The 18,146-nt window shown below is 48.9% G+C and overlaps 1 protein-coding gene across 7 annotated transcripts in view; it reads left to right on the forward strand.

Annotated features, from left to right (window-relative positions):
- The window catches only part of LOC144773616 (transient receptor potential cation channel subfamily M member 2-like), a 4,189,411-nt gene that overhangs the window by 3,245,571 nt on the left and 925,694 nt on the right, over positions 1-18,146 (forward strand). The gene's annotated exons all lie outside the window — the stretch shown is intronic.

Genomic DNA, 18,146 nt, shown 5'->3' on the forward strand with positions numbered 1-18,146 from the left:
AAGGCCCCTGTTAACGGTGTCAAAAATGTGCATCCATTTGCATTCATGCACGCTTGAAGTATTGACAAAGTCACCACTCCTGATGTTTATAGTTACTTTTTCTAACACCCACCATCTCAAACTCTCGGGTGGGTGGCCAAATTTCAAAACATGTTCAACTAATGGGGCTCCTTGGACCCTGCAGCGTATCCTGCTACAGTGTTGTAGGATCCTAGCCTTCACCTTTTATATAGTTTGACCTCTATACCAGAAACCACATGGGCACACAATTGCGTATATCACACCAAACGAATTACAGTTTGTGTGTTGCCTCATTGTATGTGTATGATTGTTGTATGTGCACTGCTTCAGCTCTAGGGTCAGAGGGCACACTTTACACGTGCCACATTTGTGATGGCCTAGTATTGGTGGAATGTTCCAGAGAGTGGTTTGGGTGTCCCTAGTCTTGCTCGGTAGTAGTGATTGGACTACATAGTCCCTAACACTTCTTCTTTTTTTAAATGCATGCCGTGGTGGATCTGGGTTTCCTATCTTATCCGCCACCAGATGCCAGTGGCTATTAATGACTTTTTTGATGTCACTACTCCTGGTGTTAAATGTAGTGACTCACGTCATCCTTTCATTCTTGTCAATATTCTTTGGTTTGGGTTCTAGTAGAAACTCCATATGGCAAAACCAAGCTTTCTTACGTGCTTTTTTTAGGAGCCTACGTGGATAACCCCTATCGAGTAGGCGTTCCATTAGCACCGCCGATTCATTAAAGAAATCCTCCTTGCATGTGCAATTTCGGCGCAACCTCAGGAACTGCCTGTATGGTAAATTGTCCCTGAGCTTACGTGGGTGGTGGCTAGTGTAACGAAGCAGAGTGTTCCTCTCTCTGGGTTTACTGTACAGTGTAGTGTGTAGAGAACCCTCTTCCTCCACTATACTGATATCAAGGAAGTTGATTTTGTTGTTACTGTAATCCAATGAAAATGTATATCACCAGATCTTTTGTTGAGCCACTCATGGAAGTCTGTAAGATGTTTCTCATTTCCATCCCATATCATCAGGACGTCATCGATATATCGACGCCATACCCTGATGTTCCCACGGTATGTGTTTGTCTCATTGTAAACAAATTCTTGCTCATATGCATCCATGAAGAGTATAGCCAGGTCCGGGCCAAAACTTGCCCCAATGGCTACACCCCTTGTTTGTACAAAGTAATCTCCTTCAAAATAGAAAAAATTCTTCCTCATCGCTATTTCCAACAGATCCATAATAAAGGACGTCGGGACCTGGCACGGTCTCAGACTTTCCTCCAAGATTCTTCTGATCACTTCGAGTGCCGCTGTCTGGGGGATATTGGTGTAAAGCGATGTTACATCCATAGTGACCAAAAGATTCCTGGTATGATCAAATAGATATCCATCCACCAATTGGATTGCCTGCATAGTGTCCCTCACATAGGTCATAGTCCCCTCTACGACAGGTTTTAAAAAAACATCAATATATTTACATAGGGGTTCTAAGATGGGCCCACACCCTGATACGATCGGTCTACCGGGGGGATTGTTGAACCTCTTGTGCACCTTAGGCAACGTATATATAGTTGGTAGTCTAGGGTGGTTATTATTGAGGTAGTCAGACTCACGCTTAGACAGATAACCATCCTCTAGTGCCTTGAGTGTGATTGTCCTAATGTCTACAGCTATTTCTTTGGTTGGGTCTTCCTTAAGTTTTTTATAGTTGCCAGCAACCCCCAGCTGTGAGACTATCTCAGATTTATAGTCATCCCTGCTGTGAATGACGATGGCCCCGCCCTCGTCCGCCGGTTTTATGACTATATCCGTATTCTGTTTTAAGGATTCTAGGGCTTGACGTTCCTGTTTATTGATGTTATATTTGGTGTAATGATTCTTTGATAGTACCTGGTTAACATCTCTCATTACCACCTGTTCGAATGCTAAGACTTTATGCAGGTCAGGCTGGGGCACACACTATGTCAATTTATCCACTGGAGGGTCCTTATCCCTCCAATAGAAGACCTTCCACATAAATTGCTTATGCCTCCTAGCAGGGTCATTTGCAGTTAGGTTTTGGACTAAGGACAGTATTCAATCTTGTGTTGTCCTCAAGATGGACAATGTCTTGGCAGTCCGATACATCAATCATCTGGGGGTCCCTGTTCGAGGGACCTCCCGGACCTGGCCACAAATTTCCGGCAATACTGCCTGGACCATCTGGTATCGGTAACAGCTGAGTACCTGGCGGGTCAGGCAAACTAGGTGGCGTACTGGCACTGTCATAACCTTCGGGACGCGAGCCTGTGGAAGCTCCTTTTGGAGGTGTTTGCAGCCTTCCAGGAACACTAATGTCTGTTTTCAGTGGACCTGTTTGCATTGTGACTGAATCACCAGCTTTTCCGATTCTTCAGCTGGAGGCGGGACCCTCAGGTGGCAGCATCAGATGCCTTCATTCAAGAACGGGCTCGAGAACAGGGCTATGCATTCCCCCCATTCGTAATGATCATCTAGACCGCTGCGCAGATCCGGAGACTGGAAGCAGACATGATGATGATTACACCAATATAGAGATCTCAAGTTTGGTTTCCAGTTCTTCTGGAGCTTTATTGGGATTCTCCAATCCCACTCCCCTGTTTCCTCAGCTTCTTCTAATTCCAATCGCAGGCCACACTAACTGGTATTGGAGTGCTCCCTCACCCTGATGGTCTGGCGGATTACAGGGGATGTTGGTCTGTCCCTGGGCTTTTAGCACCAGCTGAGGACCTCTTGTCGAGAGCCTGGGAGGACAGTACCTTTAAATGGTACAGGTCAGCTTGGAACAGATAGACACCTTGGTGCCTGCGAAGGGGTATGGATCCTGTGGTCACTGACTGTGTCCAGATCCTAGTGAGCTTGGAATCTGACGGTTTGGTCTACCATTCCATCACTACCTTCAGTTCAGATATATTGGTGGCTCATACCCCCGTAGATGGATCTCCCATGGGGCACATCCTTTTGGATGCCTCCTCCTTGGAGGAATTCAGCTATCGCTCCCACCAGCTCCAGTGCTTTGGGATGTAAATCAGGTTCTAAACATGTTCTTGTCTTGGTAACCCAATAGGTTCTTATTGTAGAAGGAGCTTTCAGTGAAGCTGGCAATGTTATTAAGTCCAGTGTTGTGCCGACGAGTGTCGGACGTCAGAGCCCTGGATATCACGGGAGGAATATTTTTACTGTCAGGAGTATCATATGCTATTGGTAGACAGACAAAGTCCAATACCAGAACCCTCTTCTATCCTGCATTTCAGGATCCCACACAGTTATGAGTGGTGCAATGCCTTAAGGCTTATGAAGAGATGTCAGCGGAACTCAGACCTCCAAGCGAGAGACAACAACTCATGAATGAATGAAGCTATTTATAGAGCGCACTACTGCCGAGGCGTTTTGGCGCTGAAGAAAAGTGAACAAACACCGTGCATACCAGATTTAACGCTGAGTAAAAAGCCAGGCTTTAATTTCCTTCCTGAACAGCAGTCGATTAGGTACCATTCTCAGGTGAACTGGAATTGAATTCCATAGCTTAGCTGCTAGGAAGGAAAAACGTTTTCATCCCCATCTTGCTCTTTTTATCTTTGAAAGTTTGACTAACCCTAAGAGTGGCAGACCTTAGAGCATGCATTGGTATGTAGCGGGAAAACAGGGTCTGTACATCATCTGCCCCTCCACCGAACAAGGCTTTGTGAACCAAGCAGACTGATTTGAACTCAATGCGACGCCGTACAGGGAGCCAATGGAGTTGTTTTAACACGTGTGATGTAGGGTGATATTTCGGTAAATTAAGCAAAACTGCGGCTGCCGCATTTTGAATTAATTGCAGTTTAGCCAATTGTGCCGCACCAGCTCCTAAATACAGAGCATTGCCATAATCAATTCTGGAGAGAATAGTGGCAATTATCACTGTTTTCCTCAATAGAAGAGGAATGAACGGGAGGATCTTTCTTAAGCGTTTCAACATAAAAAAACAAGCAGATGATACCTGATTAATCTGAGCAGCCCAGTCCAGTTTTTTGCCAAACATAAAGCCGAGATTCCTGGCTTTATTTACTGGTGTTGGGCAGACCCCAGCTGAAGATGGCCACCAATGCTGATTCCAGATCAAAGCTTTATGACCAAACTCTAGTACTTCTGTTTTATCAGTATTCAATTTTAAAAAGTTAGAGTTCATCCAGGTCATCAGAGCCGAGGTGCACTTGTAAAATTCCACTACCATGACATCTGCCGCATGACTTACATACAGTATCAGCTGAGTTTCATCAGCATATGACACCAGCATGAAGCCGAAACTTTTTTATGAATTTTGCCAATAGGGCAACGTAGATGTTGAAAAGAGTGGGGGATAATGCAGAGCCCTGGGGGACTCCTCCCGGAAGTAGAAATTCCTCGGACTGATATCCATCCCAACAGATGACTTGTTCTCTAGATGATAGAAAAGAGGAGAGGAGGGTAAGAGCTGTACCAGAGATACCTATGTCCTGAAGCCTTCGAATTAGCACCACATGACTCATGGTATCAAAGGAAGCTGTTAAGTCAAGCAGGACTAGTATAGCCCTTCCACCCTCATCCATAACCTTGCGTGCTTCTTCCGCTGCCATGATCAGTGCTGTCTCCGTGGAGTGTTTTGCACGGAAGCCATGTTGGGTATTGTCCAGAATGTTGTAAGTTTCTAGATAAGATGTTATTTCCGCATTCATGGCCTTCTCCAGCACTTTAGCAGGCAGCGGTAAGCAGGAGATGGGATGATATTTTTTTTCATCTAGAGGGTCCAGCTTTGGTTTCTTTAAGAGGGGATGGATACAGGCCTTTTCCCACTGCGTTGGATAGACTCCTGAGGTCAAAATTAAATTTAGCACAGGAGATAAGACAAAGCTTATTTCTTCTGGGGCCAGACGTAATACATGCGGTGGACAAGGGTCCATGGGGGAACCAGATTTAATTTGTAGCAGCAAACTTGCTACTTTTTCTTCTGCCCAATAAAGAAATAAGGATAAGCCGTGTTCCAAGACCCTAAAAGTAGACTGCACGGGAACTATTCCCTTGGTGTCATCTGCTCCTCTTGAAAGCTCATTATACATTGACTGAACCTTGTTTTGGAAGAATCTGGCTAGTTTATCTATAAAGTTTTGGTCAGGAGTGAAAATTGCATCCCGAGGACACTTCAGTAATGCAGTAACTGTTTGAAACAGTTCTTTAGGAGCATTGGCTGCCTCTTGAATCTTGGTAGTAAAGTAAGCAGTTTTAGCCTGAATAATTGCATTCTTATATTCTTCAAGCGCCACGCAGTAGAGCTTCTTCTGTGCAGCATCATATTGTGACCTCCAGGCATGCTCTTTTTGTCTGCATTTAATTTTAGCTAATTTAAAATCCGCAGAGTACCATGGAGACAAAGCCTTTTTCGGTTGTACTTTTAAGGATCTTTCTGGAGCTACCTTATTAGCAGCCTTGTTAAGCCAATTATGAAATTCCATGGCTGCTAGATTTGCGTCGGGAGAAATTGCAGACCTGACTTCAAATGCAGACACCAGGTCATGTTTTTTTACTGCATTCCATGCACGATATTTCCTCGCCGGAGGTCTAATTCTCCGTTGGTTGGCTCCCATTTTCAAAACTACAGTGAAATGCACCGCAGCATGGTCAGACCAAGGGAGAGGGACGTCCCTATTGACTTCCATCCTTGGGTTACTGGTACATAATCCATCAAGTGTATGCCCTGTTATATGGATTTAATCCAAAACTAGCAAGAATATCTAGAAAATGGATGGTATCTGAGTTATTGTTATCTTCTAAATGAAGATTTAAATCTCCTAAGATAGTAAAACTATCGTTGTCGGTGCAGGATTCCAAGAATGTCTGAAGGGAGAGGGAACACGGAGATCTTGGTCCAGGAGGCCTATAAATTAATAGACCAGAGAAGGTTTCTATATTATTAGATTTTAGCAGAAATGACATAGCTTCCGCGCCAACTAAGGACTCAGAGGAAATCGTGACTGTGAAGAGAGAGCGATAAATTATCGCAATTCCTCCACCTTTCCCCCCTTTCCTGTCAATGTTGGCGACTACATATCCACTGGGTATAGCTAGCTGCTAATCAGGGTCACTATTTTCATTTGTCCATGTTTCGGTGAGAAAAACAATGTCTGGATCCTCTACTTGAATGAGACATTCTAAATAAAATTTCTGTGGCCCCCCAGCCACATAAATTGCAGCAGAAGGTCGCAGGAGACGTGGAGACCAAGGATACTTCATGGAGTGCACAAATACCAGAATTAAGATGTAGAATTTGATCTCGTGTAAAAAAGGGAGGGGGTCTGGAGCTGGGCACTGACTGGCGCAGATGTGCTTGCCTTTGGCGCGCCCCCTGCATCCGGGTATTTATGCAGAGGGAGGGAGGGAGCAAGATGATGTGAACAACTAGAGCGCTACTCTTCAAGCGGGTCCGCTCAAAATGGGCGGGCACCACTTTAGCGTTCCAGGTGAGGCTCCAGAAATAGCAAATTCACGTTTCAATAAAAAATATAGCAAAGTCACCCCCAAAATGTAAAGTGCAAAGTTAAAAATTTTAAGGAGAGCCTGTCAATATACCCCACGCCCTTCCTGCAATGCGTGCGTTCAATAATCACCGGCGCGGTTGTTGCATCCGGGTATTTATGCAGAGGGAGGGAGCGAGATGATGTGAACAACTAGAGCGCTACTCTTCGAGTGGGTCCGCTCAAAATAGGTGAACACTGCGTTAGCGTTCCAGGTGAGGCTCCTGAAATAGCAAATGTACGTTTCAATTAAAATATAGCAAAGTCACCCCCAAAATGTAAAGTGCAAAGTAAAATTTTTTAAGAAGGAGAGCCTGTGAATATACCCCACACCCTTCATGCAATGCGTGCGTTCAATAATCACCGGCGCAGTCGTTGCACCCTGGTATTTATGCAGAGAGAGGGAGGGAGCGAGATGATGTGGACAACTAGAGCGCCACTCTTTCAAGCGGGTCCGCTCAAAATGGGCGGGCACCACGTTAGCGTTCCAGGTGAGGCACCAGAAATAGGAAATCCCTGTTTCAATTAATAATATAGCAAAATCACCCCCAAAATTTTACATGCAAAGTTCAAAATTTTTGGAAGGAGAGCCTGTCAATATACCCCACGCCCTTCCTGTATTGCGTGCGTTCAATAATCATCACTTTGCGAAACTGCATAAGGCAGTCTCCTCCACGACCATTGTGATATGGGTCCGTTAGGTGATGGAGGAAGCCGGCATTGATCTAAGGGCATTTTGGAGGTAATTCAGCTAGAGGAGCTATGGCCTCTAAGGCTTTCTACCTGGGAGCTTGTCTCAGGGACATCATGAATGCTGCAGATTGGTCATCTGGCTCTACCTTCAAGGGGTTCTACTTTAAGCCCGTGATAGATATAGCTCATTTTGTGGGGAGCAAGATTTAAACCAGCATAATCATCGCCTCTGGTCCTAAAATAGAATGAACATTATTTCTTACTAACATATAGGAGTTTCAATTCTATTAAAGACACAGAGGCAAGGATTATCCCACCCGGCGAGATGTCACTCTTTATGAAACCCGGCTTTTTATTAGTAGGGACTAAAAGAGTTTTCATCAATGTGAAGTAATATCATGCCTTTCTCATTTGGCCTCTTTACTATTATTCAAGTTTAGTTTAGTTGAAGTTGTTAAGACACATGTAAATCGATTCTGACGACTCTCTCTGTTCATAGGATCGGCGAACACTAAACAGGACCAGTGAGAAGGGTTAAGAAGCGCGTTTGCGCTACGAAAGAGGCAGCCTCAATATAAAGGAAGGACAATGGATTACCTGGTGGAGCCAGATGGCTCATCATTGGAACTGTTATTCTGCTATGATTGGGCCGTTGATGCTGTTATTCCCAATGACTCATGGGAACTGTACTTTTGAGCATAATGTTGAAAAAAGTTTGATTTAATGATTGGCTGTTGTAATAAAGATGCAAAGAAAGAAAAGCGTAATCCTCGCGTCCGTGTCCCTAAACGAATTGAAACGTTCCTATACATTAGTTAAGAATAGTTTTCATTCCTTAAGCTATTATATTTATTGTTTTCTTATTAACTTGTGTTTTATTTGTTGTTGTTTTTTGATAATCAAGTTTATTGGATTTTTCAGCGAACAAGCACAAAATACAGTGGTAGAAAAATCAGGCACATTGTTTAGATAAGGCACTTTTGGAGTGAGTAAAACACTTGCTTATAAACATTCGTGTACACGACAGACTCGCGACCCTCAGGGCATTAAGTTGAACCATTTGCCCCATATCTTGCCAAAAGGTTCGGGGCAGCCCCTTGCCTCAAAGAGAGGCTCCTCCTGAGTTCCACACCAATCCACTCCGCGTCTCCATTTCCACATAGTAGGTGACTTGGCCTGGGACCAGAGTGCCGCTATATCATGCTTTGCCACCGCCGTTCCTAGGAATCGCTTATCAGCCCGGGAACCATCAAGGCCGTCAACCACCCCCAGGATCAGGCGTAGTGGGTCGTGGGGAACCACCCACCCCAAGGTCTGTGTAAGCTCTAGTTCCACCCCTGCCCAAAATGGTGCAAGGACGGGGCATTGCCAAATCATGTGGTAAAAGTCTGCCGGAGCATGGCTGCATCACGTGCAGGATGGGGAAGGCCGCATACGGGCGCTGTATAGGCGTGCTGGGGTGAGGTATGCCGTATGTACAGGAATTTGTACAGGAATTTATATAGCGCAAATCACCAAGCGGTTTCTAAGCGCTTGCTTAGGGAACCCGTCCTGGTATTCCCCTGTGAGATAACCCCGGTAGGGTATCCGCAAGGTGAAAGCCAGGCATCCCGCCGCGAGGGGCCGTTGTGGAGATTAAGCAAGCTATTGCCCAGAGTCGCAGAGTGTGAACCCGTGAATCGAGTAGGCACCGGAGCGAGAATTGTCGAGTCCATGGACATTTTAGGACTCAAGACCCCGCCGAGCCAGGAATTGAACCCTGGTCCCGGACTGACCTCTGCTTCCAGGTCTGCCTCCTCTAACCAGTGAGCCACACTTCTCCACATATGGAGGTAATAGAGTTGGACTAGACGCAACTTGCAGGAGGTCGCTAAGGTCTTGGGGGCCATTAGGGCGTCCCTCCAGTCCGCATCCTCCAGGGGACCTAGCCACCCTTCCCAGCGGGCCCGTAGCAGGTGCAGGGATGCGGGGCCATTGTTCACTAAGGAGCGGTAAATCCGCGACACCCCCCCTCTGCCCAGGTACCCCATCATCACTTTGGCCTCCAGGGGGCTAAATTCCGGGAAGGAAGTGGGAGACGGAATGTGTACTCGGAGGGCATGCCGTAGCTGTAAATATTTATAAAATTGGGAGGAATGGAGGGAGTAGCGTTGCTGTAACTCTGCAAACGATCTGATGTGGTCGCTCACCCAGACGTCTCTAATAGCGAGATCCCGATGTAGTCCCATCGACGGACGTCTCGGAAAGACAAGATCTCTTCCAGCCAAACACCACTCCACAGAGCCGTCTGCCTAGTGAGTTTCCGGTCCCATTTCATGTGGCGTAAGGCTGCTCGCCAGGCCATAAGTACCGTTCTGGTGACTGGGGAAGGGCCTGTGGCACAGGGGTCCCATACAGGTAGGCTTGAAGCTGTGGGAAGTCCATCGACCTGAACTCCACCCGGTACGCCTGGTCGGACCAGCTGCACGCAAACCAGTCATGGATCACGATGAGCCTCGTGGCCAGGCAGTAGAGGTGGAGATTCGTTACCCCCATGCCTCCATCATAGGGGGCTATGCGGCAATGTGCCAGGGACATTTGTGGCCGCCCGCCGCCCCACAAAAAACAGGTGAGGGCACCGTCTATTACCCGAAACCAACTCCCTTGGAGATGAAGGGTAATATTTTGTAAAATGTATAAAAACAGGGGAGGACCATCATTTTAAAAAGGGCATTCCTGCCAAGGGGGTTGAGAAGGAGAGATTGCCATTTCCTGAGGCCCGCCTTGGCCCTGGTGACCGGGGGTCTGGTGTTCAGGGCCCATTCAAGTTCTAGGAGGGCGACCCACACCCCCAAGTACTTGAATGACTGCCTGCGCAGGGGAATGGTTGTTTGCCAGTCAAAGCAAGCCCGGGATGGGTGTAGGGGGACCAGTGTGGATTTTGCCGGGTTGAGCCTGAGGCCGGAGACCCGTTCAAAGGCACAGAGGGCGTCCAAGCATCTTGGGCCTGAGCTCTCTGGGTCTGCCAGGAAAAGGAGGACGTCATCGGCGTATAGGGCGATCTTGTCGATCTGGTATGGGTCCCAAGCCCAACCTTGGATGAGGGGTTCTTGACGGACGACGGAGGCCAGAGGCTCCATTGCTAACGCAAATAGGAGCGCCGAGTGCAGACAGCCCTGGCGAGTGCCCCTTAGGATGGGAAACATCTCCAAAAGCACGCCGTTAATGAGGACTTGGGATTGGAGTATAGGACCTGGATAAGGCGTAGAAATGGGGGGCCGAAACCCATCTCCTCAAACACGTCCTCAAGGTAGCTCAAATCTACTGTATCAAATGCTTTTTTCAAAATCTATGAAAAACAAGGCCAGATACAGGGTGAGGTGGTGGCTGTGTGCAAGGGCAAGGTGAAGGCGATGTATGCAGTGCCGGGTGCCCCGGGCAGGTATAAAAAAGCATTGATCTGGGTGAACCAGATCTTGCAAAATGGGGGCGAAGTCGTTGGGCCACGGCAGTGGCAACATTTTTTACCTCAGTGTTTATGAGGGTGATGGGGCGGTAGTCCTCACAAGCAAGGGAGGGCTGCTGTGTCTTTGGAGGACCACAATAGGATCCACATTAGTCTCTGGTGGGAAGGACCCCGTGTCCACTACACGCTTAAAGAATTTCACTAAGTGTGGGACCAATGTGTCACGGTAAGTCGTGTAATATTCTTGGGGGTAACCGTCGGGGCCTGGCGTCTTGCCGGAGTGCAACAGTGAAATAGCCCCATGTATCTCTTCCGGGGTGAGGGGAAGATCCAGAGTCTCCGAGACCGTCTGGGAGAGGCAGGGCAACTGAGTCCTGGTCTCGGATAACAAAGCAGCCAGAGAGGTTCTGGGAGGTCGGCCGCGTGGAGAGCAGCATAGTAACCCATGAAAGTTTGGGCGATGGCTTGGGAGGTGACGTGGTGAATCCCGGTCTCATCACGGATCTAGGGAATAATGTGGTTGGCTTTGGGGTAAGACACTGAATTGTGAAGTAATTTTCAATTTTTATCGCCCCAGCCATATAGGCGCGCCACCGAGGAGCGCCAAAGCATTTTAGCGGACTTCAGCGAGATCTGGCAGATATCTTTGCGGATCAGTGTAAGCTGCCGATCGGAGTCGTCGCTGTCAGTGTTAGCCTGGGCCCTCTCCAGCTGTGCCACTTGGGCCTCCAGCTGCACGAGTCGGGCGGTCTGCTCCATGCGTTTCGCGTAGACCAAACGTCTAGCCACCCCTTGTATAGTGGCCATGCCAGCCTCCCAATATGTTCCCGGCAAAGAGACCGAACCCGTATTTGTCGAAAAATAATGCCTCAGTTCCTGCCCAAGGGATTCAACGAATTCTGCATCCTGCAGGAACCAGGCATTCATCGGCCATGCCGTACAAGTAGCGTTAGTGGAGTTCCCAAGAAAGAGGGAGAAGGGGGAGTGATCTGAGATGCCTCTGGGCAAGACCATGGCCCCAGACATCAGTTGATAGTCTAGGGCAGGTAGCAGGAACAGGTCGATAGGAGAGTGGGTATGGTGGGCCACCGAAGTGTGGGCATATTTCTCCCTGTGGGAGTTCCACACCCTCCAAGCATCGCAAAGACCCAGGGCAGAGGAACAATCAGATAAGTGTTTAGCAGAGGCAAGGCTGGAAGCCTATGGGGTACCAGTCGTGTCGAGAGAGAGTTGCAGAACGTAGTTGAAGTCGGCTCTATTGACCGTCAGACCCTGTGGAAAGGAGGAGAGTACAAGTGTAAGACGGCAGAGGGCAGAGGCCATGGTGGCAGGGGGAATGTATGTACACAGTTGATTAACAGGGTGTCCTTCGATCGTACCCGTCAGGGCCATGTAGCGGCTTGTGTGTCTGTTTCGGCCTGCGCCAGGGTAAAGGGTAGACCCTTCCGAAGCAGTATGGCAACCCCCTGGGAGCCCCATGTAAAACCGGAATGCCAGACCCTATCAAACCCATACTGGGCGAGGAAGCTGCATTGTCTACCCAGAAGGTGTGCTTCTTGTAGGAACAGGATATCAAGCATGTCGTTGGGCGCTACAAAGAACAGCAGTACGTTTTATGCGGTCTAATAGGCCATTGACGTTCCATGACAGGATGTGGAGGGGTCTATTTAAAGTCGACGTCATCAAGGTGGAGAGTGTGTGGAAGAAGTGACGCAAGCGCAAGCAGGCCCGGGTCCCAAGGGAAGCAGCGTTCCGTGGCCGGGGTTTTGGGGTAAAAGTTGTGCGATCTGGTAAGTCTTGTGTCATCATCACAGGCATACATGCATGGATATCTACTAATAAAAAGAAGGTACAGCAGCCCGTAGGCGGCTGAAAACAACAAACAATTGGGAGACAACGGTCTACCCGCCATCTCTCGCCCCCCAACTCCTCCCACCCTACACTTCTGAAGATGAAGCATTTGTCGCCCTCAAAGAGAAAACAACTCAAAACAACAACCCACCAATGAGTCTAAGTGCTAAGCTAAAACGGTTAGCGGAACATGGACATGGCAAGGGGGGTGCTAGGTGGCGCACTTGCAAATGGCCGCCATTGAGTGAGGCTCTCGCCGCCCGGCGGCTTTAATCCTCAATTTATCCTATACATTTGCAACTCCGGGGACATTTAAGTGCTCCATCTGAATGGTATGCCCCTCCGATTGAAATAGGCCGAATCTCCGCCCGATCGGCTGGGAACTGAGCCCGAGGGACGCTGGTGAGTTCTCACCGGGAGACGCCTGCGGAGACCAACTAGCGCGGACGCCGGCTGTGGGAACTGCACCGGTCCGCGGCTTCCCACAAGGACACAGGCCGCAGGTGAAAAGGATCTCCGGGCCCGGAGCCTCCGCCGCACATAAGGGCTTGGCCTGTACGCCCGCGGTGACTGGAACGACGGCGGTGCCCCCCCGGCTCAGGGGGAAGGTGGTTAGCTGTGGACACCGGAGCGGGCGGTAAGCGGGGGGGGGCTCAACTGCCGCAAGCATATCCTGGACCTGCTGGAGGCGCACAGAACCTTGTTGAGCCCCGAGCTCTTGCGCGACTTACCCCCCTCGCCCCCCCCCTTCCTTCTCCTGTCTTCAAATGACCGCGGGGCCCCACCAGGCAATGAGAAGCAACTGCCAATATAACTCATTGTAACGTCAAAGTGGCAGTTGGAGGCCACGGGCGTCATCTCGAACTGTACCCTGCATCTAGAGCTGGCTAGGGAAATAGCCTGCAGGTCAATCTAACCGCTGCCTGCCCGTCCACCCGCCTAATTAATAGCAGGGCATTTTCCCATGGTAGGCATAGCTGCAGATCTTGATCAAGGGGTGCACTAAAGGGCACTGCTGCTGCTGTCTAACGTGGCTTGGACCCCGGCTGGCCGGCATCAGTCCTGAAACCTGTGAGAGGCCTCTACGTTAAGGGGGCGCATTGCGATCGGCGACTAAGGCGTGTGAAGCCGCAGTATAGTATCAGCGTAGTCCTGGAGACACTGTATCCGGGGAATCCACCATATTATCGGAAAGAGGCAGATCTGCTAGGTACCTATCACCCTGCCGCCCACATCCAGTATCAGAGATGCCACTGTCCTCCCACAACAGAGACTGCTACTCGGACCTCAGACGTTAGCTAGTGACGCAGAGATATACCCACACGGGGCAAGAACCACCGGACCAAGCAAGCAGTAATGGGCCACATGGTGAAATATACGACCAACCTACAGAGGTACAGGACATTCTACGGGAGGTTCGCCAGGTATTTGCCACGATAGCGGAAAAAGTGGACAGGATGTCGTCGCGTATGGATGTCATAGTCCACAAAATGGATTTGCATGAAGAGGGGATAAAAGAAACAGAACGGCGAATATCGGACTCGGAAGATGTGACTTCCAGACATACCTCACAGCTCTCTAGAAGTGATAACCTGTTGAGAATCATTGCAACCAAAAACGAGGATTTAGAAGCGAGGAGTAGGCGCAACAATATACGCATTTTAGGTATTCCGGAGACGACCAATACAGGCCGCATGGAGGACTATGTTGAAAAGATGTTACTAGCGGCGATTGGGTTGGAAGCCTTTTCTACCCAATTTATTGTCGAACGGGCGCACAGATCGCTGGGCCCTAGGCCCAAACCCGGAGACACTCCAAGACCCATTATTGTTAGACTCCTAAATTACACGGACCGAGATGTAGCACTGAGAGCGACATGCAGCAAGCAATCACTATCATATGATGGTAACTCCTTTACTATATACCCTGACTTCACACCTATGGTCCAGGAGGAAAGACGGAAGTTTCTTGATGTCAAGGCGAGGCTGCGCAAAGCACAAATTGACTATGCCCTTCTGTATCCGGCGCGGCTGAGTGTCACGCATTAAGGACGGCAATGTTTTTTCAGAAAACCACAGCAGGTTGAAGACTTTCTTAAGCACCTCAAACAATCGACCAGACCTGGCAATGATGAGGAAGAGTCTCGGCGATCACCGTTGGCAGGAGCTGATGGAGAAGATCAGTAATTATGCCTCTGCCTGTTTTAGATCTCGAAGCAGACTTTTGTACCTGTGAGTAGTATCATGCATGCTGGAGGGCAATACAAACAGAGTATATGTAACTATTGATTGATGTACCCCGGGGTGCCGTATGTGCTCGCCGGGCCCCCTTTATGCTCTATGGAGCTGCAGCCTTGGTTGCGAATGTTCTAAGGGCAAGGGGTTGTTGTGTAGCCACCTGGATATGGCCCCCAGAGGGAATTACTCCAGGCTTTTTTGCCACATAACTATGGTAAGGGCTGAACTCTGTTTTTGGTTGGGTGAAAGTACGGGGAGGGTAGGGTGGGTGTATTATACTGGCACGTTGTGGTTGCTTCAGTGGGAGGGGAGGGAGGGCGAGAGTGATGAACGGGAGTTGGATGTTTTGAGTATAGTAGGTACACGCACCTTAATGATCAGAGAATGTATATTTTATTTGAGACTAATTGGAGCATTGAGCACACCGCAGTTGGTGTTATATTGCGCATGTACGAGGAGCTATGGCACTGCAGGACATGACTTGATCCTTTTGTATCATATTTTTCATGGCTAAAGACATGGGAACACAGTTAAATGTTATCACATGGAACGTCAGGGGGCTGGGGGACCCTAGAAAGAAACAACAGGTGTTAGCATATCTAGACAGACACCACACGCATATAGCAATGCTACAGGAAACGCACTTTTCACCTCAGAAGGCCAACATATTCGCGTGGAGATGGGCCATACACAGTGTTTTCTCCTCATACTCCAGTTACGCTAGTGGTACAGCCATAATAATCAAAAAACAAGTGCCCTTCCATTTGGTTGGATCGTCCAGTGATGATCAGAGTAGGTACTGTATAGTATGGGGTTGTTAGGTTCCACCTCAATAGCCCGTACCACTGCAGGAACGTAGTATGGCCCAATCCTCTACCCCTGCCCAACTGCCACTCAATGAAAACTGCACACCGAGCAAGCAGGTGAACATCGGGAGAGGGTGGGAATAACAAGGAAAAAAGACAGGGGAGGGACAACGTCTGACCAGGATAATAGCCTCCACGTCGCTGCACCTAAAGAACAAGGCACAATATTACTACATGGAAAAAACCAGGCTATGTCCCCAACCCTCCCTTAACCAAAACCATGTCGTTCGCTCGCATTAATAAACACAATGACTCTCTTACCAGATATCGATGCACTGATGGTCTTGTGAAGATGTCTTCAATGTCAAAAAGGTATAAGGGCCAGCGTTTAGGGTCCTAATCTCAAAACCCGTCTCCCATATAGTGAGGGGGAAAAAGTCTATAAAGACTGAAAAAAACCCCTTCCTTGTCTATTCCAAAACGTAATAACCAGGACTCGAAGGGCAGAAGGGAAAAAAAAAAGCACAGGACCACTGTATCGGATATCGTGGAAAGAACGCCAACTAAGCCCAAAACCAGCACAACGATGCTGCCAGGTTACTAAACAGGCGGAAGTAGTGACGGACAAAAAACAACACCTGAACGCACAGCCGCGCGTCAGGAAAAACAATCTCCACTTCTCTCGGATAACCAATGGGGGAAATTGGAGCTTTTGACACCTCGAAATCAGGTAATCCAAACCATAGGTGCCTACAACAAAACTGCGGGGTTGGGACAGGGGGAGGAAGGAAATCAGGAACACGTTCACGGACTGCGCAAGGCAGGGCAGGAAACAGACGAGGGAGGGTAAAAGCTGTGCTCGCGGGCCCGCGAGCAAACTAAATCAGGAACCAATCTTTCTATCGTACATCCAGGACCTGGAACCAAACGTGAAAAGATACCAAGCACCCCTACAAGGGTGTAACTAAACTAAGTACCCTCCCCTGGTAAGTCATGTGATGATGAAAGACGAAAGACATGGCCATAGAAAGGGGACAGAGAGGAAAATCCTAACAGTACCTCCCCCCAAGGGCCCTCCCTACCGGACGGGGTTTAGAGGGATGACGACTGTGAAACAGCCAAACCAGCCTCAGAGCATGAACCCCACCAGCCGGCTCCCAGGTCCTATCATCAGGGCTATACCCTTTCCAATTCACTAGATAGAACAGCCGACCCCTCCTTCCTCGGGAATCCAGGATAGCATGAACCTCAAATTCCTCCTGGCCATCAATCAACAAAGGAGGAGGAGGCGGCATGTTCTGATCAGAGGGCACATAAGGTTTCAATAGGGAAGTGTGAAAAACAGGATGGATCTTATAGTCATCGGGCAATTCCAGTTTCATAGCCACCGGGTTAATTACCTGCACAATGGAAAAAGGTCCCACATACCTCGGATGTAATTTACGGGACCCCTGCAGTCGAAGATTACGAGTGGCCAACCACACCCGCTCACCCACCCCATAGGCAGGAGCCGGCGCTCGATGCTTATCCGCCTGTACTTTCATAGCGGCCTTGGCCTCCCGTTAATTAACCCGGGCAACGTCCCAGATGGTACTCAACGTCTTATACACATCATCTATACCTGGCACATGACCCGTAGGTTGTATGGCTAAGGCCCTAGGATGGTACCCCATAGAACAAAAAAAAGGCGTCATACCCAGAGCGGAGTGCAAGCTATTATTGTATGCAAACTCCGCCAAAGGGAGAGCCGTCACCCAGCTACATGACAAAGAAGACACGAGACACCGAAGATATTGCTCCATAGTTTGGTTTGTGCGCTCGGTCTGCCCGTCGATTGGGGGTGATATGCAGAGGACAAGCTAGTCTTTACCTACAGCACGGAGCAAAGCTCTGACCAAAAATGTGATACAAACTGAGCCCCCCCGTCTGATACCACAGCCAAAGGCAGCCCATGTATCCTCACCACTTAGATCATAAATACTGATGCCATCTCCCGTGCCGTAGGTAGTTTGGGCAACGGGATGAAATGGGCCATCTTCGTAAACATATCCACAACTACGAATATGGCCGTATACCCTGAGACAGAAGGAAGGTCCGTTACAAAATCCATACTAACCGTATGCCAGGGGGTCGGTGGCACCTCCAAAGGCTGTAATAGCCCAGACGGTTTAGTGTGTGTAGGCTTACTGGTGGCGCAAACTGGACAAGCTGCCACGTATCCCTGTATGTCCCGGGCCAAGGTATCCCACCAAAACCACCGCAGACACATTTCCTTTGTCTTCTGTACCCCTGGATGTGCCACCAACTCAGAGGAATGACACCACTGCAACACCGATTCTCTCAATGCAGGGGGAACAAACAACCGACCCTCATGATACAGCAGACCGTCCTGGACCAATACCCGAGGCAATGACAACCAAGGACCAAGGTCCAACTGCCTCAGACTGTCCTTCACGGATGCTGCAAAGTCGTCCACCGATGTTACCCCTACAATGGGATCACCAGCTATCATAGGGCGTGTGTCTCCTGACAATCCAGCATCC

Source organism: Lissotriton helveticus, chromosome 8 (assembly GCF_964261635.1).
Source record: "Lissotriton helveticus chromosome 8, aLisHel1.1, whole genome shotgun sequence".
NCBI classification, from domain to species: domain Eukaryota; kingdom Metazoa; phylum Chordata; class Amphibia; order Caudata; family Salamandridae; genus Lissotriton; species Lissotriton helveticus.